Source organism: Entelurus aequoreus, linkage group LG08, assembly GCF_033978785.1.
Source record: "Entelurus aequoreus isolate RoL-2023_Sb linkage group LG08, RoL_Eaeq_v1.1, whole genome shotgun sequence".
Classification (NCBI taxonomy): Eukaryota; Metazoa; Chordata; class Actinopteri; order Syngnathiformes; family Syngnathidae; genus Entelurus; species Entelurus aequoreus.
This window is the reverse complement of record NC_084738.1, coordinates 37,077,210-37,093,920: the sequence shown is the minus strand read 5'-3', so window position 1 is coordinate 37,093,920 and position 16,711 is coordinate 37,077,210. Positions and strand designations below refer to the sequence as shown.

General features: G+C 43.9%; 1 protein-coding gene across 9 annotated transcripts in view; it reads right to left on the bottom strand.

The window, feature by feature from the left end:
• rbfox3a (RNA binding fox-1 homolog 3a) overlaps positions 1 to 16,711 on the bottom strand; it is a 1,185,382-nt gene that overhangs the window by 1,102,708 nt on the left and 65,963 nt on the right. Inside the window, exon 1 of one of the 9 annotated variants that reach the window (XM_062056425.1) lies at positions 13,641 to 13,873. The exons of the other annotated variants lie outside the window; for them this stretch is intronic. The gene's annotated coding sequence lies outside the window, so the exon portion shown is untranslated. Of the gene's footprint in view, positions 1 to 13,640; positions 13,874 to 16,711 lie in introns of those variants that run through there. 9 annotated transcript variants of the gene reach the window in all.

Sequence of the window (16,711 nt, the reverse complement as noted above, 5' to 3'; positions counted from 1 at the left end):
ACTCCAGTTTTCACACCAAAGGGCTCTGAGCTGTGTCTTCCAACTACCACTCAGGCCATCATCCCAGAATGGAACTGTGCAAGGATGGTGAGAAACTTGGGTGGACACCCAAATCTCTTCAGGACTTGCCACAGTAGGTCCCTGTTCACTGTGTCAAATGCCTTTGAAAGGTCGACAAAGGCAATGAACAAGTCCTTGTGCTGCTCCCGGCATTTCTCTTGGAGCTGACGTGTCACAAAGATCATGTCAACTGTCCCCCTGTCCTTCCGAAAACCACACTGCGACTCTGGGGTGACCCGTTCTGATATTGCGGGGATGAGTCTGCGGAGCATGACCTTGGTAAGGACCTTTCCAGCAATGGCCAACAGAGAGATACCCCTACTATTGGAGCAGATGGATTTGTCTCCTTTGTTCTTGTAGATGGTCACAATGTTGGCATCTTTCCACTGTTGCGGGACACACTCACGTCTCCACACCTCTGAAATGTAGAGATACAGTGTCCGTGTACAGAGGTAGCCTCCTTCCTTGAGAAGTTCAGCCGGGATGCTGTCAGGTCCAGGGGATTTATTGTTTTTCAGGGTTTTGACTGCATGCAGGATTTCTTTGAAGGTTGGAGGGTGGTCGAGATCTGGCAAGCTAGGATGTTCAGGGAGCTCTGCAAGGACAGTTGGGTCCACTGGGGTGGGCTGGTTGAGCACGGTGTTAAAATGCTCAGCCCACCGCTCCACTATCATAGCCTGATCCTTGATTAAAGATGTTCCATCAGCAGATCTAACAGGTGCCAGGGAGCAGTTTCTGGGGCCGTAGATGGTTTTCACTGCATCATAGAAACTGTGCATATCGTTTCTATCAGCGTGAGACTGGATTTCATTGGCCTTTGAGATCCACCACTCATCTTGCAGTTTTCTGAGAGTTGTTTGGGCCTCAGAACGAAGGGCTTGCCATTGCTTTTTATGGAATTGGGATTGTGGGTTGTTCAGGGTGGCTCTGTGTGCCTTGTGCATTCTGTACAGGAGGGTGGAGATCTCTCCAGCATTCTGGTAAAACCAGTCCTGGTGTTTCTTGGTTTTAAAACCAATGGCTTGGGCTGCAGTGTCAAAGAGGATGGTGGATAGAGAGGTCCACTTCTCATCCATCCCAGACTCTGAGGTGATCAGCGGCTCAATGTCTGCCAGCTTCTCAGCTAGGGAGCGACGGAAGTTGTCACGGGTGTCGCTGCTGGAGAGTCTGGCACAGTTGAGTGTTTTCCTCTTTGGTGCACCGTGACGTGTTAGGGGCCGAACGTGCATTCTGACCTTTGTCAGAATCATGCTGTGGTCGGTCCAGCAGTCTGCCCCTCGCATAGCTCTTGTAATGAGCACGTCCTTGAGGTCAGCCCTCCTCACGATCGCATAGTCGATCAGGTGCCAGTGTTTGGACCTGGGATGCATCCAGGATGCCTTACATTTGTTCTTTTGTTGGAAGATGGTGTTTGTGATGGTAAGATCGTGTTCCGCACAGAAACTAAGGAGTCTCATGCCATTGGGGTTGACTTTTCCAATGCCGTGGGCGCCGATCACACCATTCCAGTTTTGCGTGTTCTTTCCGACTCTTGCATTGAAATCACCAAGCAACATGATTTTGTCACTCCTCGGGATGTGACTGAGGATGTCATCGAGTGCCTGGTAGAAGCAGTCCTTCTCTTCATCATTGGATGGCAGAGTTGGTGCATAGGCACTTACCAAAGTGACATGTCTGCATTTTGCAAGGGGGATGCGAAGAGTCATTAGCCTTTCACTGACACCCACTGGTGATTCTGTGAGCTTGAGCAGAAGGCTGTTCTTGATTGCAAAACCAACTCCGTGAAGGTGTGGTCCGCCCATGGGGTATCCTTTCCAAAAGAACGTATAACCCTCTCCTACTTCATTGAGTGAGCCTTCCTCGAGGAATCGGGTCTCACTGAGTGCTGCCACATCCACATTGTAGCGCTTTAGCTCGCTGGCAACAAGTGCTGTTCTGCGCTGTGGTCTGTCCGGACTGGCATCCAGGAGTGTCCTTATGTTCCATGCTGCAATTCTAAATGGTAAAATCTTTGTATTTCGACCGCGTAATGGAATGTCCCGACAGGTGCGGTTTCCTGCCCGGGTACTGTGTTGAGTGGGCAATCTTTAGGCCACCTTTTCTAGGCCTTTCCCCAATTGGGGTGAGCAGTGCGGTCCCTAAATAGGGGCTGCTCAGACGCACAGGAGTCTGCCGGAAACAGCTGCCACTCAATCCCAGCTGCTAACGACCGTTGTCCTGTGCCGCTGACGTGCAGAGTTCCAGCTAAGAGCTTCCAGCTCATTCAAACCTGCCCCCGTTACTGGACGCTCCATCGCCGTCAGACTTTTGCGGTCGGAGACTCAGGTAAAGAAGATACCTGCGCAATGATGGTTTTTAGAGTGGCACGAGGGGTGCGCTTTTCCCAACGCCACTACCTTGATTGTAAGAAGATCGTTCCAGTGGCAAGGGAGATCCTAGACCAGGGGTCGGCAACCCGCGGCTCCGGAGCCGCATGCGGCTCTTTGCCCACTCTGATGCGGCTCAGCTGCATACTTGCCGACCCTCCCGATTTTCCCAGGAGACTTACGGATCTCAGTGCCTCTCCCGGGGTAAATATTCTCCAGTTTTCACCCTTACAACTAAATTAAAATTTCTCGAGGCAAATATTCTCCAATTTACACCCTAACAACTTAATTAAGGGCGTGCCATGATAGCACTGAAGTTTCTGATCCTCTATAGCCTGTACAAACACCGTGCCAGCCCGTCCACATGGTGTATGTAGCTTTTACTTGCACACGTAGGAGACAGCAAGGCATACTTGGTCAACAGCCACACAGCTTACACTGACGGTTGCCGTATAAAACAACTTTAACACTGTTACGTTACAAATATGCACCACACTGTGAACCCACACCAAAAAGTAATGACGAACACATTTCTGGAGAACATCCGGACCGTTAAACAACATAAATACAACAGAACGAATACCCAGAATCCCATGCAGCCCTAACTCTTCCAGTCTACATTGTACACCCCCGCTACCCCCCCCCCCACCCCCCACACACATCACATCAACCCCCCTCCCCACCCCCTTCGTGCGTCGGTTGAGGTGGGCGGGGTTTGGTGGGGGTGTACAATGTAGACCGAAAGAGTTAGGGCTGCATGGGATTCTGGGTATTCGATGTGTTGTGTTTATGTTGTGTTACGGTCCAGATGTTCTCCAGAAATGTGTTTGTCATTCTTTTTTGGTGTGGGTTCACAGTGTGGCGCATATTTGTAACGTAACAGTGTTAAAGTTGTGTTAAAGTTGTTTTTATACGGCCACCGTCAGTGTAAGCTGTGTGACTGTTGACTAAGTATGCCTTGCTGTAACTTTCATGTGAAAGCAGAAGCTGCATTCAACATGTGGCCGAGCAGTTACTCTGTGTGCGCAGACTGTAAAGGGCGCTAAAGACAGTGCCAACACGCCCCACATTTCGGGTGTCTCCCGGGAAGACTGGGAGAGTTGGCAAGTATGGCGCTGATAAGCGCCGTTAATGCAAACCTCGCGGGCCGCACTAACATTAATTTGTTTTAATAAGGTGCGGGCCTGGGCGTGTGTCTGAGACCCCTGGTCTAAACATAGCCCAAAAGTAATAAAAAAGCTTTGCATGCAGCGTTATTTCATTTTAAATTTCAAAAGAGTTATGCGGCTCCCATTGTTATCTTTAATTTGTGAAACTCGTCAAAATGGCTCTTTGAGTGGTAAAGGTTGCCGACCCCTGCCCTAGACGACCGGCACCTTCTTACAACTGCAGGAAGCTGCCGGAATCCAGGTTTTTGGGAAACCGCCTCAAAGCTTGCCGCCACCTGCTTGCTTTTCTGTCAGGGTGTGCTCCCTTAGCCTTCGTCCACTTTTACAGCCATTGTGGTGCTTCTCACTGCTACCATCTTCTGCCTGTTCCACCGTTGAGGTCTTCGGGATCACTCTTAGTCTGGACTCTACCCTTCGACCTGTTCGGCATGGGTAACCCTGCCAGGAGTACAAGACTCCAGCCGACATAGCTCTAGGGGTCATGGAGGGCCCCACCACGATAAGGTGATGATCCCGTCGGGGGACACACACACACACACACACACACACACACACACGCGCACCTATATATACACATATATAATTTAACAGAATAAATAAAATGTATTAAATAGATAATTAAAAAAATATATATAAGTATATATATAAATAAAATTAATAAATAAATAAGGGCGGAGTAAAACACAGGAGGGAGACCCCCGCAGGACAGTCGGGCAGCACCGCCGGGGCCCCAACAAGGGAGGCAAGCAGTCCCCCCAACCCGGCACCAGGCGGGCCCGCACAGCCGCAGCGTAGGGCGACCCCGGGCAGACCCCGCCCCGCGCCCCAGGGGAAGGAGGAAGCCCACGGACACCCGAAGCCAGAGGGGCACGAGCCGACCCCCGCCCGACAGCGGCAAGGCCCCGGCCCCACGGGCGCAACCCCCCGCCCAACCACCCACGAGAGGGGCAGCCCCCCACCCAACCCAAGGCGGCCGTCCCCAACAGCTCCACCCGCACCCCAACCCCCGCCCAGGCACCCCCATCCACCCCCAGCCCCCAGACCACTCACGGATCGGCCCGCCAGGCCGGCACCAGGGAACACACCCCAGGCCCACCCGACCCCGCGGCACACGGCCCCCCCGGCACCCACGACCCCCCACCCACGGAGCAAGACCCCCGGGACAGAGCCTCAGCCCCGGCCCCCATGGGAATCAGGTCAGGAAATCAATTAGCGGTGCCCAAAGAGATCTGAATTCTGTCAGTTGTTGTTTTGATTCAGCAGACATTCTTTCCATAACTACATAATCTAATAAAATGTTTTTGTAAAGGTTTATACATAAATTATTTTTTGATTTCCAATTCATGAGAATAGTTTTCTTGGCGATGCCTATTGCATTTATAAGGAGGTATGTTTTGTTTATATCAAAGTCAGTTGCGGAGAGATCACCCAACAGGCAGAGTGCGGGGGAGATGGGAATAGGAATCTCTAACGCTAATGATAGGTTCTCGCACACTCCAAGCCAAAAGTTACTCACGGGAGCACAGGACCACATTGAGTGTAAGTAGTTATCTACCTTATTATCTGAGCAGTGTACACAAATGTTAGAGTCGGCTAAACCCATTTTATGCATTCTTAGACCGGTGTAATGTATTCTGTAAAGTATTTTGAGCTGAATCAGTCGTAAATTCGGATTCTTAATCAAACGAGAAGTATTGAGGCATATTTGTTTCCAGAATTCTGGGTCAAGGCTTGTGGATACGTCTGAGTGCCATTTGGAAGTTGGGATACTTATTGTGTTATCTATTTTTGATAAGAGAGCATATAATTTGGATAAAGCTTTGGGGGCAGATGTTTTGAAGAATTTAACGGTTGTAGGATTACTTTCCCATGTTGTTTTGTTGAATCTTGCGCTAATTACAGATTTGATTTGTATATATTCTAGGAATTTATTAGGATTGATTGCATATTGTGTTATTAAACTTTTAAAAGAGATAAAACTGTTTGCATTGATGATATCCCCAAGACATCTGACTCCTTTATCATACCATGTTGGAAAGTTCAATGGCTTCTTGTTTAAAAGAAAATCAGGATTATTCCAAATAGGCGTAAATTGACAGGGAGTGAGCGGGGATCCAGTTATTTTCAAAAACTCCCACCAAGCTGTTAAGGTAGTGCGTATATTAATACTTTTGAAGCAGTTGTGTTTTCGGAGAATTTGGCTAATAAAGGGCACGTTAGAAATTGGGATCTCCTGACTAAGTGATTGTTCAATCTCTAACCATAAACTATCTAATAAAGTGGGATTGGTCCATTTTAATATATATTGTAGTTTATTTGCAAGGAAGTAATATGAAAAGTTTGGGAGTTGTAGACCCCCGTATTCTTTTGGTTTTTGTAAAGTTTTAAGGCTGATTCGTGCTGGTTTACTCTTCCAAAGAAACTGATTGATGTGTGAGTCTAGTGATTTAAACCAGATTTGAGAAGGTTTGGTTGGAATCATCGAAAAGAGATAATTAACCCTAGGCAAGACCATAATTTTCACGGTAGAAACCCTTCCCATAAGTGAGATTGGCAGTGCTTTGCAACGCGCCAGATCATCCTCAATCAATTTTAAGATTGGGGAGTAATTCAAGCGATTCAGATCTGACAATGTGGAGGAAATATTGATTCCCAGGTATTTAATGTTCCCTTTATGCAGTGGAATCGATGAGGTGCTCTGAAAGTCAAAATTAATTGGTAACACAGTAGATTTGGACCAGTTGATTGAGTAATCTGAAATAGAACTGAATTTATTGATAAGTGAGATTGTATCTTGAAGAGAAGAATGTGGATTTTGTAAGAAAAGTAATACATCATCAGCATAAAGGCTTATTTTATGATGAACGGTTGCGATATGGATGCCTTTAATATTTGCATGCTGTCGAATTGCGGTTGCAAGAGGTTCAATAAATATAGCAAACAGTGACGGAGAAAGTGGACACCCTTGCCTTGTGCCCCTCATAAGATTAAACCTTGGGGAGATTTGGCTATTCGTTCTAACCGAGGCTGTAGGGAAACTATATAGGACCTTGATCCATTCTATAAATGAGTCTCCAAATCCAAATTTCTGTAGAGTAGCTAAAAGAAAATTCCAATTCACTCTATCAAATGCTTTTTCAGCATCTAATGAAACAACGGCTGTTTTTAAATTATGAATAACAGAATAGTCTATCACATTGAGTAGACGGCGAACATTGTTGGACGATTGTCTCTCTTTGATGAAACCTGTTTGATCAGGATGTACTATATATGGAGTGACTTTTTCTAATCTTTGAGCTAATACTTTGCAGATAATTTTAAGATCAGCATTAATCAGGGAGATTGGCCGGTAACTGGATGGAAGTGTTGGGTCTTTATCAGGTTTTAGCAAGAGACTGATTGTGGCAGAGTTCATATTTGGAGGAAGGAATGAGTTTTCTTTAATCTCTAAAGCCATTTTTGTAAATATCGGAGCTAGCAGTGACCAGAATGTTTTGTAGAACTCCACAGGGAACCCATCGGGCCCTGGTGCTTTATTGTTTGGCATCTGTTGAAGAGCATCGTGAAGTTAATCTACAGAAATAGCAAGATCTAAATTTGATACCTGCCTTGTATTTAATTTAGGTAAGTCTATACCATTGAGAAATGTCTCAATGTCTGAAAGAGATGGGTCAATCTGGGGTGTATACAAGTTTCTGTAAAAGTCTCTAAATATGGAGTTAATTTCCTCAGGAACGTGAGTAATGTTCCCAGCTGAATCCTTAATGGATGGTATGGAGTTTTTTTCTTTGTTTAATTTTAGTTGGTTAGCCAAATATTTGCTTGGTTTATTGTCATGTTCAAATTTTTCTAAGCGTAACCTCTGGAGCAGGAATTGACTTTTCTTATCAATTATTCCTCTTAAATCTAATTTGAGTTTTCTCAGTTCGTTCAGAGTATGTTCATTTTGTGAGTTCGCATAAGCTATTTCTAATATTTTTATTTCATTTTCAAGTTCCTGCTCTAGTAAACGTTCCTTTTTTTTCTTGTATGATGAATAAGAAATTATTTTTCCTCGCATAACTACTTTTGCGGCCTCCCAGAGAATGCACGCCGTGATTTCTGGTTGATCATTAAAATCTAAAAAATCTGTCCATTCTTTCTCAAAATAGTTGAGGAAGTCTGGGTCCTTTAGTAATTATGTATTAAGTCTCCATTGTTTTATAGGTGCAGTTATAGTTTTGTTAGTGAGGGAAAGTGAGACAGGTGCATGGTCACTGATGATGATAGGATGAATGTGAATGTTTGCGATATCAGATAAAATTGAGCTACTAGTTAAAAAGTAATCAATGCGAGAGAATGAGTGGTGAACTGGGGAAAAATAAGTGTATTCCCTAAGAGTGTGGTGATAAGAACGCCAGGCATCGCAAAGACCATAATCGTTCATATATTGCTTAAGTATTACCACTGATTGAGACTCACGGTGACTCCCAGTCACTCTGGACCGATCTATATTTGGATTAAATACTAAATTGAGGTACCCTCCTAGAGAAGAAAGTGTGAAAAAAGGAGGGGTCATCAACATTTGGACCATTAATGTTGGCAATACATAAGTTTCTCCCGTCAACAGAAATATTAAGAATGATGTATCTTCCCTCTATGTCAGTAATGGAGTTATGGAATGTAAAGTTGACCTTTCTACTAATGAGAATGGCTACGCCTCTCTGTTTGGAGTTGTAACTAGCAAAGTATGTGTGTGGGTATTGCGATGAATGCAGTTTTGAGGTATCGGACTTGGAGAGGTGAGTCTCTTGTAGTAAAGCAATGTCTGCTTGCATACTCTTCAAATGATTAAGAATTTTTATATTTTTTTCCTTTGACCCGACTCCACGCACATTACAAGTGACAAACTGCACAGTGGACATACTAAACTAGACTGTAACTAAGTGTGTGGATGTATGTGTGTACTTTATGTGTAAATAATGCATGTCTGTATCTAAATGTAAGCCTATCATGCATATATGTAGGTGTGTATAGTGTGTATAGTTGTGCATGTATTAGCTGTGAGTGTAAATGCTGATGACGACAAGGGGACTCACACAACAGGTGGAGAAATAGAAAGAGAAAAACAAAACAAAAAACATAAAAGAAAAAGAAAAGAAGAGAGTGGTGGATTAAACAGGTAGTGAAATAAGTAACATAAAAAGGAAAACAAAAATGTAAAACAGTAAACATGTTGGTTTACCAAAAGAGAGAGAGAGAGCGTATGGTGTTTACGTGTGCGCTATGATGACGCACAGGTGTATTGTGAGCAAGAGGGGGGGGGGGGAAAAAGAGAGGGATTGAAGCATAATGAAATAACAAAAACAAAATACAACATTTACCGTGTTTCAGACGCTAATAATACAGCCACGGCGTGGCTTCTGGATCACGGTAAAGTTGGCCGTTGATGAAAAGTTTATCCACCGCGATGACTGCACGGCATCCTTCGGTGATAAACTTCTTGCGAAGCGGAAACAGATGGCGTTGCCGGTCGAGAATTTCTTTTGGAAACTGGTCGTTGATGCTGAAGTTGGATCCTTTCAGCTCTCTACCCTGGTTCCTCACTCGCTCCTTCTGCTTGAAGTGTTCGAATTTGGCTATGATGGGTCTCGGCCTCCTGTTCTCCGGCTTTTTGGCTCCAAGCCGGTGGACGCGATGGAAGGTGATGTTCCTGATGGTGTCTGCTGGAAGCTTGAGCTGATGTTCCATGAAGGACTTGATGGTTTCCTCTGGATCTTCCTCTGTCTTTTCCGGTATCCCCGCGAAGACCAGATTGTCCCTCATGCTTCTCGCCTGGAGGTCCAGCATCGTCTCCTTCATGCTCCTGTTGTCCCGGGTGAGTTGCGTCACTCCATCGGTGAGGGATTTTACAGTCTCACGAAGAGCGGCGTTCTCCTTGGCGAGAGACATGACCTGCTGTTGTCCGAATTCCAAACTCTCACGGATGGCTTGGAATTCCTTGTGGAGCACCTCAACAAGTGCGAGGCGGCCATCCAAACAAGTCAGCCTCTTGTCGATGGAATCCAGGATGTCGGTGAAGTTTGTACCGGGTGGTGACACATGGCCAGGTGAGTCCTCCGGGCGGCTTCTTTTAGACGTTGGTGTCTTAGATGGCTTCCCCATGACGAGACGGTCGTAGCACTCTTCGATGTAGCCTTCAAGTGCCTCCAGATTTTGATATTTAAGTTTTATTTGCTTTATTTTCTGAATGAATCAGAATTGTTTGGCAGCTGAGTGTGCCACTTGACTCTATTTTTTTTTCCCGCGTCACGTACGCTCTGTCTCGCGAGACTACAGCATTACTGACGCATCTGACGCCGACCTACCCGCATCTGACGTCGACCTACCTGTACTTCATTCAACTTACTTGATTCCTTTCTTAGAACATGATCAATGTAAGACCTCTGTCAATCTTCTTTCAAACACTTCTTCTTTCCCTGGTAAATTCTCAACCCCATGTTGTGACTTTTTCCCAAACACAGGGACATTGCTGCTGTTTGTGACCCACTGTTGTGGCTGTAATTGTGGAAACTGCTGTGGCATTCTCTTGTGCTGTGCTTTTATTACTCATAGTCGTTTCCGGTCTAGGGTCTGTTACCATAACGTCAGCCGATGAGTCATCTTCCTCCCCCACTCTCGCAGGCTCTAGAAGTGTTCTCTTTTATCATCTTTTCATAGCTATGGCTGGTACTCGATTAAATGGGAAGCGAGCCCATACCTGTCCCAGTGGGGCTTATTCCCTCCTGTCAACTGTCTCTCCATGTCGCCACAAGACCCTTCCCCTGTCGTCAAGTGAACTTTCTCAGCGGTCACTGGTATCAGTGTCCAGCTACGCTTACATTTTTGCACGAATATCCTCTGCCTCTTTGGATCCCCTTTGAAAATATGAGTTGATTTTCTTCATTTTTCACTGTCAACTTTTCCGCAATGGGATCATTAGCTAGGTCAACGAGTGCTGCTTGTGTGGCAGGGACTTCGAGAGTTCGTATTTTGCAGGTTGCCGATGTGAAAACAGAAATACATTTGCGCAAAAATCTTCCTCGAGTCTGATCTGCGGTATATGGATTTTTTCAGGAGCAACATGGGACTCAAAGAGTTAAAATCCCGACTTGCACGTGTGCTCCCTTTTTATTTTTCTACTCGCACAAATCATTTTTAGGCGCACATGCGAGTGAAATGCTCGCACTGTACAGCCCTGCCCTGTACTGTGCATGTTTACTTGTATAACACTACAGATTTAAAAAATTTTACTAACTGAAACTGTTGGGCACAAAACTGAAAGTCCACCAGCTGGAAAAAAAAAGTTTTTTCTAAGTAGGCCTGAAGACCATTGTTAAACTACATAAACTAAACGCAATTACTTTGCAATTTACATTCCACTCAAAGATTTGAATTAAAAAAACTGTATTTTTAAGGTGAATTATAATACAGTGGCGCCAGCAGAACACAAAAGTGAGGGGAGCATGGACAGAAAAAAAGAGGATTTTGCTTTTCCAATTAATAACTGATCTGCACAGCACAGACACACAGGGTGTTGTACCTTGAGGTCCTGTGTGTGGGCACAATATGTGAAAGCTGAACATATTGGACTGAAAATAGAACCGCTCAACTACAGAGCTGCCAAAGATGCCAGATTCTACGACAAACGTCCTGAAATTGCACTTGTCACATCCCACCTGAAGTTTAATATATCCCTGATTGTGGGAAAACAAAATACTTAAATTTGGCAATCAAATTGAAATAAAGTTGAGGAGGGGTATTCGGGGTTTCTTCCCCTGATGTGGGATCTGAGCCGCGGATGTCATTGTGGCTTGTTCAGCCCTTTGAGACTCTCGTGATTTAGGGCTATATAAATTAACTTTGATTGATTGATTGATTGATTGAATCACAAGTGTCTCAAAGGGCTGCTCAAGCCACAAAGACATCCTCGGCTCAGATCCCACAAAACTAAAAACTATTTCGGGATCGTACCTTTTATTTGTATCTGAAGTACATGTGTCTATCCTTCTGCAGGAAAACTTACTTTGTTGTTAAAGTATGATCTCTGAGAAGAGAGTTAGCAACATGGTACGCCTCCCCTCATCAAGGTACTACAGCACCGCTTTGTATTTTATAGTCCAATTAGCAAAAAGAATAACGTCACATTTACATTAAATACATTACACAGACTCTAGATTCCACAGTGTAGAAAGTCTATATCGTGACTTATAAACGTATATTGGTGACATGCCGACAAACAGAAATAGCCAGGCTGAGTGCTGACTGCACAGAAGGCTCAAATATTCCTTAATTTCCTTGTACACTTAGGCAGAGAGGAAAGACTCGCCAGTGCAGCCTAGTTTCTACACTGTATTCATCCAGTGCACTTGTGATGGGACACAAGTAGGGGATTTTATTTTTTTATGTTTCATTGCCATGCATGTCTTAGAGTGTTTTATTATTGTGGCTTTTAATTGCATGTTTTATTGCTGTGGAATTTGATTGTACTTTTAATTGCATGTTTTTAAACATTGCGGACTTTGATTGTATTTTGAACCATGTTTTTACACTTTTGCGGACTTTGTATTTTTAACTGTTTTTACACTTTGCGGACTTTGATTGTATTTTTAATTGCATGTTTTTACTCCTCGTGGACTTTGCTGGCATTTTAAGACGTTGCCCCTGACAACCAAAGTGCCCAATCACACGACACCTGAAGTTAGACGCACCTGTGGCGCATTAGCACTTCACCCATTTAAAAGAAAGGGAGGGAAGCGAGCGGAGGAGATTCGACAGGCTTGACAAGGAGGACCGGGCGAACGCGCGCAGGCTGGGAAGGAATCCCCAGGACTATCCAGCAGACCCGCAGGCTACCGGAGCGAACCCCCAGAATCCCACAACACGCAGGGGCAGAGGAAACTCTGCCTCCAAAGTAAGTGTCGTGTCTTGTGGATTTGCGGGGGTATTCAACTGCCTTGGGCTGTGGGCTTGCGGGGCGTGCGGCGTGCGCTGGCTGTGTGGTTCTGTGAGCAGGAGCAGTCGGGACCCGGAGACCTGCGGTGACTCCCGGGAGAGACCAAGAGGCGGAGCGAGCCGGCACAAGTCCGGCGACGTAGGTCCCGCGAGAGACCGGAGACTGGCGAGGTGGGTGGGCGTGCCCAATACTTCTACGCCGAATAACAGCAGAGGCAGGGGGAACCCTGCTTTGCGCGTAAGTGTGACGTCAGCCCTGAGAGCGTCTCCGTGGTTTTAAATTATTTTATCCCCGTGGCCTGCCTCCGATTTAATTTGTGTGCAGGAGGACGCCGTGGAAGTGAGCGGAACCAGGACATTGACCACGCCTGTCGTTGCTGTACCCTCACCTGTTTTATTGTTTACCAATTGGTATTTTTAGTGTTATCTACTTGACTGTTTTTAGCTATATTATAATAAATTGTGAACAAGCAAAATCATCTTCCCTTATTTTGGACAGCTGCTCTCACTTCATTGGGTTCTTAATATTTTATATTTTGTTTTTAGCAACATTTTTATTAGATTTTAAATATACCACCACTCTGGTCCATCACACACTCAGGACTAGACGCGTTATTAATACTATCAACGTTTGCAACGATCCACCCGCTAATAGTGAAATCAGCTTACTTAAGGTGTAGTGCTTATGATGAGATTCTAAAGAGAGAGGCAAGTTGAGAAGAGAGGAGACCAAATAGATTGCAGTGTTGCAAAGTATATGGCAGGGGTCGGCAACCCAAAATGTTGAAAGAGCCATATTGGAGCAAAAATACAAAAACAAATCTGTCTGGAGCCGCAACAAATTAAAAGCCATATTACATACAGATAGTGTGTCATGAGATATACATTGAATTGAGATGACTTAAAGGGAACTAAATGAGCTCAAATATAGCTACAAACGAGGCATAATGATGCAATATGTACATACAGCTTGCCTAAATAGCATGTTAGCATCGATTAGCTTGCAGTCATGCAGTGACCAAATATGTCTGATTATCACTCCACACAAGTCAATAACATCAACAAAACTCACCTTTGTGCATTCACGCACGTTAAAAGGGTGGTGGACAAAATGAGACAGAAAAAGAAGTGGCATAAAACACGTCCTAGAAAGTCGGAGAAAGTTATACATGGACACAAACTAAGGTGAGTTCAAGGACCGCCAAAATTAGTAGGACAAAACGGCGCTCGCCAAATACTCGAATCAGTGAAGCATGTTTAATATAAACAGTGTGCTTTATAACAATTAGGGAGGTTTATGTCATGTTTGTCCTCCTACAGAAACCATATTAAAACAAAAAATGTATTTTTTTCCCCCTCTTTTTCCATTTTTCATAAATTTTTGAAAAAGCTTCAGAGAGCCACTAGGGCGGCGCTAAAGAGCCGCATGCGGCTCTAGAGCCGCGGGTTGCCGACCCCTGGTATATGGGGACGAGACTAAGGAAGAAGGTGATGACAGAGTCCCTACTGGGTTTCTTTTCTCCATTTACTTGAAGGAGTAATGGAGAATGCATACAAGGAGAAATTGATGACCCAGAGGTCACAACAAATTTAGACCTATTTTTGTGACACAGTGTGAGGGGTACCCCATTGGGCGCTACCCAATTATTCTACCTGCAGGAGCAATGCACAAGTGGACACTCTTGCACACGCTCAGTAAAAGAGAGGGTAGAATTACGCTTCTGGCTGACCGGACTAACGGATTTTACAGTGCAGGCAACTCAAGTTTATCTTGCCAACATAATTTTAAGATGGATGGAATGTGACGAGAGAGAGAAAGAGAGACAGCGACAGACAGGGAGAGAGAGATGGAGAGGAGGTTTGGATTGTGTTTGTTTATGGTCCTGTGCTTTGAATTACTTATTTTCAAGCTTGTTTGTCACCTGTTCTCCAATGTGAGTGCTGGCTTCCTCACCTGTCTCTGATTGGCAATCAGGACACACCTGTTCCTGTTGTCTGGACAGGGCTGGATCATTGTTTTGCTTTTCGCCCTATGCTTGTTTTATCTGTTTTTTGCTTTGTTTGCACTTCCCTGTTGCACAAGTTTTTTCTATTAATGAATAAATGTTTATCTGCACTTGGCCTGCTGTCTCTGCATCCCGGGATCAAGACGAATACTACTGTGACACATGTTCCAAGCTCTGCTACACTGGAACGTACAAGGTAAGTATATATATATATATATATATATATATATATATATATATATATATATATATATATATATATATATATATATATATATATATATATAGTGTAAAAAAACTTAAACATCCATTATGCATTATTACATTATGACTGAAGTGTTGCAACAGCACCTGTTGCTGGCGAGAAGTGGCTTGTACGTGTACCAACAGGAAGTGCTCAGAACTGTGAGGCCTTCCAAGAGGTGAGACACATTTTTGCATTGTGCAACATTGTTTACTATTTAACGAAAGTTTATATTTTTAATAGTACTTTGCAACATACACATAAAAATGTTCGCTAATTGTTATTGACCAAAACTGTGTCTGTACTGAACTGTGTATGCACTTGTACTGTTTTAAAGTAACTCGTTATTGTTGATCTGTTATTTAGAGAATCCTGTGACCCAAGTGGACTCAGTCTCACAATTTGCACTGTTTTGCATTTAATACTACATTTCATGCCACTGTGATTGTTAGGTTGTCATATAGCTGTCCTCACCTATTATTATGATGCTAATGTTAGCTTGGCTAGGCCGCAGCCTGTGCTATCAACCGCATGGTTTGAAGCAGCCATTTTGGATATGTGAGGTGCATTCAGGGACATCCTGTGAAATACTGTGACTGTATTTTTCTGTGTATTTTGCATATTTAAAAAAAAAAGATTATTGCAGATTTAATTATACCAATGTCTATTATTTAAAACATACGAGAACTCACAAGTTGCACTGTTTTGCAGGGCACTTTAATAAAATAAATTCATAGTCCACCCAATGTCAGTGATATGTTGAATCAACAGCAGTGTGGAGCCGCATTTTGCCACATACAGTTGTGGACAGGTACATGTATATACAGTCGTGGTCAAAAGTTTACATACACTTGTAAAGAACATAATGTCATGACTGTCTTGAGTTTCCAATAATTTCTATTTTTTTGTGGTAGAGTGATTGGAGCACATACTTGTTGGCCGCAAAAAACATTCATGAAGTTTAGTTCTTTTATGAATTTATTATGGGTCAACTGAAAATGTGACCAAACCTGCTGGGTCACAAGTATACATACAGCAATGTTAATATTTGGTTATATGTCCCTTGGCAAGTTTCACTGCAATAAGGCGCTTTTGGTAGCCATCCACAAGCTTCTGGCAAGCTTCTGGTTGAATTTTTTCATGCACACTCCTGCACGAGAGTGTTTGTGTAGAGTTTGACTACTGGTGTTATTAAATACTCTTTTACCTGCAAGCTGCATTTGAGCATTCCATTTTGCATTTCATAATCACGACAACTACCGCTAACATGCGGCCCCGCAAGCGTGACAGAAGCGTTTTAAATGTAGATTAAAATCATAATAGGTCCCGTTTAATACTTTCCAAGCTGTTCGCTTACACCAGTGCCAGTCATAGATATCACTTGTTTTCTAAAATGTATATTACAATTTAATAGGGTTATAATGGTATCGTAGATACTGCGGTATGTCGGTTTCAAAGTTTTCACAATACATCCGCTAAGCGCAACGGTATCAAACAAAAATTTTTTTTTTTTTTCTGGCTCTTTAGCGTTGGCTGGGTCTGAAAATAAAACTACATCACCCAGAATCCTCCACGCAGCACAGGCCCACAAGGTGGGGGGCGTGGAAAGCTGTAAAGAGGAAGTAAAGTGTGTATGTAGTAGATAGGAGGAATTGTTTTTTGGGGGGATGTTTCCTAAAAAAATTCATCAAAATCCATCCAAAACTGTTTGAGTTATAATGCGAACAAACACAAACAAACCCTGGCGAACCACTTTGGCGAAAGTAAGAGTCTGCATTCTGTAAAGGAAAGTGCGGCAATTTCGTCCAAGGCGACACGAGCCAGCCGGTCACGTCGCACCGCACAAAGGAAAATCACCAAAATAAAAAAACTGTACACTGCGGGAATTACAAA